Source organism: Mirounga angustirostris, unplaced genomic scaffold, assembly GCF_029215605.1.
Source record: "Mirounga angustirostris isolate CCGP_5_RB_7025 unplaced genomic scaffold, mMirAng1.0.hap1 SCAF_7, whole genome shotgun sequence".
In the NCBI taxonomy this organism is placed as follows: Eukaryota; Metazoa; Chordata; class Mammalia; order Carnivora; family Phocidae; genus Mirounga; species Mirounga angustirostris.
In genome coordinates this window covers 108,045,032-108,052,440 of record NW_026991715.1, presented here as the reverse complement: position 1 = coordinate 108,052,440, position 7,409 = coordinate 108,045,032, and positions in this window count along the sequence as shown.

Here is a 7,409-nt window from a genome sequence, read left to right as displayed (position 1 = left end):
ACTTTATATTTTGTCCATATGTTCTGACTGTCCTCAGCAGGAGGGCTTCTCTGAATTACTCTACTACCTATACCAGAACATGCCCCCTTCCCATAATTGGAAACCAAGGTCTCCTAATCCTTCTCTATAGACTAATCTTTATTTCTTTCTTGAACACTCTTCTGTTAAACTCGTCACATCAATGAGGGTTCCTGAGATAAATAAAATAAATACTCTTTATTTAAAATATCCTCCAGAGGAAATCAGTGAGCAGAGTACAGAAGGGAGTTAACAAAGGTGGTAAAGACAAATTTAACGACTCACAGTTTTGGCTGATATTGATGTTAGAAATAACTGGTAACCAAATATACATTTCAAGTGATTACTTCTGTATTAAATGTTTTGTCCACACCATTCACTGGACAAAAGTCTTGGGCAAGTCACATAAATTAAGCCTCGGTTATGATTTCTGTAAAATGCAAGAGGGAAGAGGACTAATTTGGTAGCTTCTAGCTCTACATTATAAGCCCTGCAGAATAAAAGCAAAAGCCTACTCTAGGACCTTGAGAGATTCACTTTATATGGTGGTACTCTTATAAATGTTGGTTGCGTAAAAAAATGAATATTTTAATCTCTAAGTGAATTTTTCTGGTTTACTGTTCTCTCTGAGAACTGACAGGCCTTATCTCCAGAGCCATCTACCTAAGAATGGTAGTCCACTTGCTCACAGCTCCCCGCCCCCGCCCCTAAGAGTGAGAATTGTAAGACATGGAGCATGTAGAGGTGTACATTGGAAGGGAATCATGAGGAAGGAATTTCTTATGATTTTTTAGAATTTGGGGTTACATTATATGCCAGTGCTTTTGCAGTTTGATTTTGTTTGCAATGGCTGGAAATATGATGTGAGTTTCATTGTGTCTAAACTTAAATATCAGTTACATTACTAAGTAATAGACTGGTCATAAAAAGCCTTTTCATGAGAAGGTGAAGATGATATTATAGGAAGCAGAAATAACGTTAGGTAGAGCGATTCATGTCACATGCCCCCATGCCCTCGCACCAATGCGCATGCAAGAGACATCACTGACTGGATCCAGGTGTCATCAGCAACATTCGGTATAAGCCTGCTACAAATCGTAGAAGAAAAATGCCAGGTCGGGAATTAATTGTTCAGTAGTCCTCCAAGACCACATATTCTTAGCACTATTTGGATGACATCTATTTGGAAGGTGGCTAGGAAATGAGTGATTCCAATCTGTAAGTGAAGGCATAGCCCCAGATTTGCTAATATTAAGATTTTCACTTTTCCAAGTATTTCTGGCTACAATGATTTTAGGGGCCAAAGAGCTCAAAGAGATGACCACAGGAGACAATAAACTTGAATCCTTGATTCTAATGAAGGGATGGGTAAACTCCTATCTGCTCCCTTATATCAGAGTTAAATCTTTCATTGCTCTCTAGAAAGAGAGGATAAGTCTGACTCAGCTTTTAGACTGTCATTAGAAAAACTGATTGGTAAGGTTGTCTTTCCAATTCAGTTCAAGACACACAAATAAAATTGAACTCTTGGCCAAACAAGTTTCACTATAAAAGTACAAAAAAAGAGGTTCAAAATGTTATGAAGAATGGGACAGGGAAGAAAAAAAATCTACAAGGATTGAATTCTTGTTCCATTATTGGCATGACTTAGAATGCTTTCAAATTGGGAGAAATTGGTTTAATTTGATGAACTTTTGGTTCCTTAATGTCACATGTCAATGGGATGAGTCTTACTCATAAGTGAAATCTAAGAACTTACACCCCCCCTTCCTCTATCTCTACCACTAACCAAAGCTTCACTTCTCTGCTTGGGTCTTTGGGGCATAGTCTTTTTATTGTATTATGTAAGAAGGCTGAGGAAGGAACACCATTAAATTAATTTTCACAATGAGATACATGCTCATTGAGTACCACTGAGTCACAAACGTTGACATGTGGTTCATAAAAATAGAAGAGGACCATAGTTGTCTAGAGAGAGATATGCTCCAGAACTTTGCATTCAGTAGTATATAATGATATTGACAAAAATTTCTATAACTGTCAAGACCATGTTGTTTTTTTCCTTTCTTGAAAAGCCTATCGTATAAATTGCAATGTGAAAACTAGTGGACAGAAGACATAAATAAAGAACCATGTGAATATAAAAAAAGGAACAACTTAATTATTTCTGGAACTTTTAGGGAACTGTTCCCAGGGCACTTGAGTTGCGCCTTAAAGGATGAATTGGATTTTCCCGGGTTGGGAGGAAAGAAGGTCATTTTATACAGGCAAACCGCATAATCTCCATGGCTCCTCGGCACATGTCCTAAATCTCATCGCCATTTCAATTCTTTAACCATTCCTTATAATCATGCTTGGGGGCTCAAGAAGCGCTGGCTTGTCCATCCTAACAGTTCATTTGATAAAGATAGGCACACGTTGCCTTGCCAGTTACTGTCCTTTGCACTGTCTGCTGGAAAAACAGGGCCATCTGTTCTAACAGACGTTCCCCAGATAACGTCAGCAATGCCAAGGGCTTTTTCTTTCTCCTCTGACCTACTTAGTCTTCCACAATTCAACATCTTCTCCCCTTTGTTACCATGTTGTGCGAGCACTCATTGTTTGCTCCCTCTTTTTCTGGTTAGCATTGTTCTCCTTGCTTTTAGGAAAACACTTAGCCATGGAGCCGCTGTCTGAGTTATTGTGCTCCTACATCCTCTTGTAATACATATGCAATCATTTGCTTATTAAGGTTAAGTGAGTTCAACTGATATTATAAAACCTGATTAATGGCAACATACGGGTAATGCTTCTGGTTAATTGAATTTTCAAGTTAACTGAGGGTTAAATGGGAGATTTAATAAAATTGCCAAGTACTTATCTTTATCTGTTTTATGGCACTTATCACATAATAGGTTGCCTTGGCATTTTTCAAGTTCATGTCCTGTCTTTCCTAATAGACTGTGAACCCTCTGAGGGTAGAGTCTGGGCCCTGTCCTTGTCTGTGAGTCAATGTGGCCCAACAGATAGTGTTTTTAAGAGAGTTCCATTGTCTTCAGCATTATCATGTTATCATAGTTGTGTCATAGCTACGAGCATGGACTCTGTAGCCAGCCAGCCTGAACTGGGATACTGCTTCTGTCATTACTTTTTTTTTTAAAGATTTTATTTATTTATGAGAGAGAGAGAGTGAGCGAGCGAAGGGAGGAGCAGAGGGAAAGGGACAAGCAGATTCCCTGCTGAGTGCTGAGCTTGGTGTGGGGCTCAATCTCACAACCCATGAGATCACGACCTGAGCCAGAACAAAGAGCCAGATGCTTGACGGACTGAGCCGCCCAGGCACCCCAGTCATTTATGGGTTCTGTGGGCTTAAACAAGTCTTTTCACTTCTTAGTGCCTCAGTTTCCTCATCCATGCAATGGGGATGACAATAGTAATTATCTCACAAAGCTGTTAGGAAAATTAAACAGCCAGTCAATAGTTATAATGAGGCACTTTATAAGCAAGGCACTTTACTAAATGTTCTACATGCATAATCCCATTTGATGTCAAAGGAAGTTGCTATTGTTATCCCATTTTACACATGAGAAAACTGGAGGGCAGAGAAGTAACTTTCTCAAGGTCATGTGGCTAGTAAGCAATAGAGCCAGGTTTGAATTAAAGAACCTTGATTTGCTAACCTACATTCTTAACATAATGCTCTTCTGGAACCATATGATCTTCAGAATGATCATACTCTTGGATCTGCCTAACTATGGGGAAATCATTTGCTAACAGTGTATGTCCAACATGATTAGCAGGGAGCTCTGCTCATCATAGTAACTGAGGAAGCCAGGCAGACAAGAGCTTCATTGTGACCTCTGGCCTGTGTTTCCAAGACAGTCAAAGTAGTGGGAAGAGAGCACAGTAATCACCTACTAGCCTTGAAAATTAAGCATGCCACTTGCACTCACATTTCACTGGCCAAATCAAGTCACATGGCCACACCTAATTCAAAGAGGGTAGGAAAGTGCAGCCCTACCATGACCCAGGAGGCAGAGAGCTAGAGATACTCCATGAATAGCAGTAGTTACCATACCCAAAGACTCTCAAGTTACCACCCAAAACCCAGGCACTGAGGCATAGGGTTAAATGGGAAGGTGCACCAACTAAAGAACGTTAGGTTCTTACTCTGGAGCAGGGTTTCTCAACCTTGGCACTGATTACACACTGAACCAGATGTTTCTTTGTTGTGGGGTAGGGAGGGTATCCTGTGCATTATAGGGTATTCAGCAGCATCCCTGACCTCTGTTCACTAGATTCCAGTAGCACCTTGCCTCCTCTAGTTGTTTCATGTGAAAATGTCTCTAGTCATTGTCAAATGTCCCATGCGAGGCAAAATCACCCCCAGTTGAGAATCACTGCTCAACAGTGACCTATTTGTACCCACAGCTGTTGAGTCCCAGGAAAATTCTGGTTATACTATGATCCCATTGTATAAAGGAGGGATGTGTGGAAGATTTTACAGATGGGAAAATAGCTGCAGAGGGTCAGTGGCTTACAGAAGAAAGTCGTGGGTTTCAAGTTGGCACAGGAGCCTACATCATCTGGATCTTTGTCAAGGCCTCTTTTTGCTATACCCTAGTTCCAAATCCCTGTTTTTCAGTTTTCTGCAGTGACTTTAATACTCCACAAAGTTCTTCAGTGAATCCACCTCAAATTGTCAGCCCCTGTAATTTTCTTCCTATTTATTTTTCTTGGTTCTCTATGGAAGTAGGGAACAGCTGGTCATCATGTTCTGTGTAATAACTTTTCATATATTTGAAGACTATTATTAAACCATCCCCAAGCTTCTCTTTTCTGGGTAATTGTTATGCTCAGAAACACTCTAGGAATTGTGCAAAGCCTGGGAGAAGATAGAGTCTCCAAACTAATGTTTGTGTATTAAATTTGAAGAAAAACAAATTTTGACTGAAAATATCAACTGAGAAATAGGGCTAAAATCAAAACTGTGAGGTTTAGTTTTCAGAGGTTTTTCCTTCATTTTTTCCCTGTTTGTTTATTATAGTTACTGTAGCTGGAAATTTTAATTTATTACTGTGGAAATTAATGTCGTAATTAAGATTTTATAGTACTTTTAATCTTAATGACATTTTAATAGAAATCCAATGATGGACAAGATAGTGCATCTCTGCTTGTCACATCTCATGACATGACCAAACGTAATCCAATTAACTGCACTGGCATTGATTAGAGGCTGTGGTTTTAAACAAGGCTTTCCCACAATAATATATAACTTGGACAATCACTAATAAAAAACTACCATTTATCCCATGCCTTCCATCTGGCAGGCCAGATGCTAAGAGGTTTACAAGAATTATCTCATTTAATCTCATTAACTCTAAGAGGTAGTTGCCATTATTATCCTTATTTTTCAGAATTAGAAACTGCAAATCAGAAAGGTTAAGTAACGTGTCCAACATCACAGAACTGGTAAGTGGTAAAGGGAGAGTTTGAAATCAAGCAGACACCAGAGCCCATGATCTTAACTGTATTAACACATGGCCACTGTGCAAGCGGGAGCCATGTCTCATTAATTTCTATATCCCTGTGTCTAGCTTCTGGAATCAGTTTTCAGAAATATTTATTGAATAAGGAAATGGTAAGTGACAGAGAAGAAACGTGGAACAGCAATATGGACTATGGTTCAGAACATTATGAGAGCATTATGTTCTCAGTCATCACAATCCCACTTCACCCCAGCCCACCCCAGGGTGGCTTAGATGCCCTCTATAGGATTCCATACGAACTTGTGTGTGTCTCTCTCCAGGCATTGACCTCATTGCATTATAATGATATTTGTGTGCCTGTTTCTCCTTCTAGAGATTGATTCTCAACCTGGGGCAAGTTTGTTCCCCAAGGGACCTTTGAAAATGTCTTCAGACATTTTCAGTCATCATACTGGGGGTTGCTACTACCATTTAGTGGATAGAGCCTGGGATGTTGCTGAAAATCCTGCAATGCACAGGATAGCTCTCTATCGTGGTTATCGACTCAAAATCTCATTATTGCCAAGATTCAGTAGCTCTGTCCTACTAGGAAAGCTCCTTCATGAAAGCTTCCTTGTGTTCAGGATCATTTTTGTGTCCCAAGTGCCAGGCACAGTACCTGACTATCATTGGGGCTCAATATACATGTATCAAAGGAGTGGAGACCAAGAGAACACATGACTGGATGACAGAAGGAACAGTGCAGATTGGATCCCATTTTTGAAGAGTGTCAGTAATCACCTGGGTCCTAGAAGAACCACTGCCAGTTAATGTGGGACTCTGCCAGGCTAGGAGAACTTGGGCGCGATGAGTTCTGATCTAGCCCACAGGTATTTGGTATAAGGGAAAAGAGGTGAGTTATTATTTTGATGTATTAATCTATGTTTTTCCCCCTTTACTCTCTCTTACTTTATAATCCTTCTATTTATACAGCAGCTAGAATATTCTATAACTCCTTCCCTCAAACAAAGGGGCAAGGCAACCAGAACCAGAAAATAAAAGAATAAAATTTCTAGCTCTGGAATTTCAAAAGCCAAGGTTCAAGTATAAGATGAAAAGACTTAGAAAAATATAGTCGGTCATGTCCAGTTTCCTCGTTTCTGACACTAGATTAAAAAGTCCTCTGGCTAGAAGGAGAGAGAGAAGGATCAGAGTGGTCCTAGGAGGATCCCTAAGGAGAGCTTCCTATTTTCTTCCACTCCTCTGAGTTTTGGGCTGGATGTAGAGAGAACATCCCTAGAAAGATCTAAGGAATCCTAAACAAAAATGTACTCCCCCATCTCCGGATAAACCTCAGGGAGTAAGTAAGATCCCAGTGTTCCCTTGTACCTGGAATGGTACAGGAAAACTGGAGCAGAAATGACTGCATGAAGTATCTAGATAGAACCAGCAAGCTTCCCAGACCTCAAAATGACTCAGAATGGTTTAGTCGCTCCTATGTGGTAGAATAAGGTAAGACCATAGTTAGCAGAGCCAGACCTGCAGAGGCCCTGGGATTGGGGAAAGGAGGATACAGCAGTGATCTCAATGAGACTAGACTGGAATGAAGTTATCTCAGAAGGTGCCAACATGGATGGATGATAATGGTCCTTATCAATTTCTCCCCACTTACACCATGATTCATTGTGACCCTGGGGAAAAGTGGGGGCGGGCATTCTGCATTGAGTGAGTTCAGTTTCTACTGCAAAGAAGGAAAGCTCAGAATAGAAATTAAATTCATTTTAAGAAAAACATAGTTACATTTCTTTTCTCCAATCTTGTGGTCTACCATTTATAGTTGCTACAGAAGTTGATCAGATAGCAGTAGCATCTCAGCAACAATCCCAAAGTTAAGGGCAAGCTCTGCATACCGAAATGGGTTACTAATGGAAGCAAAGCCTGACT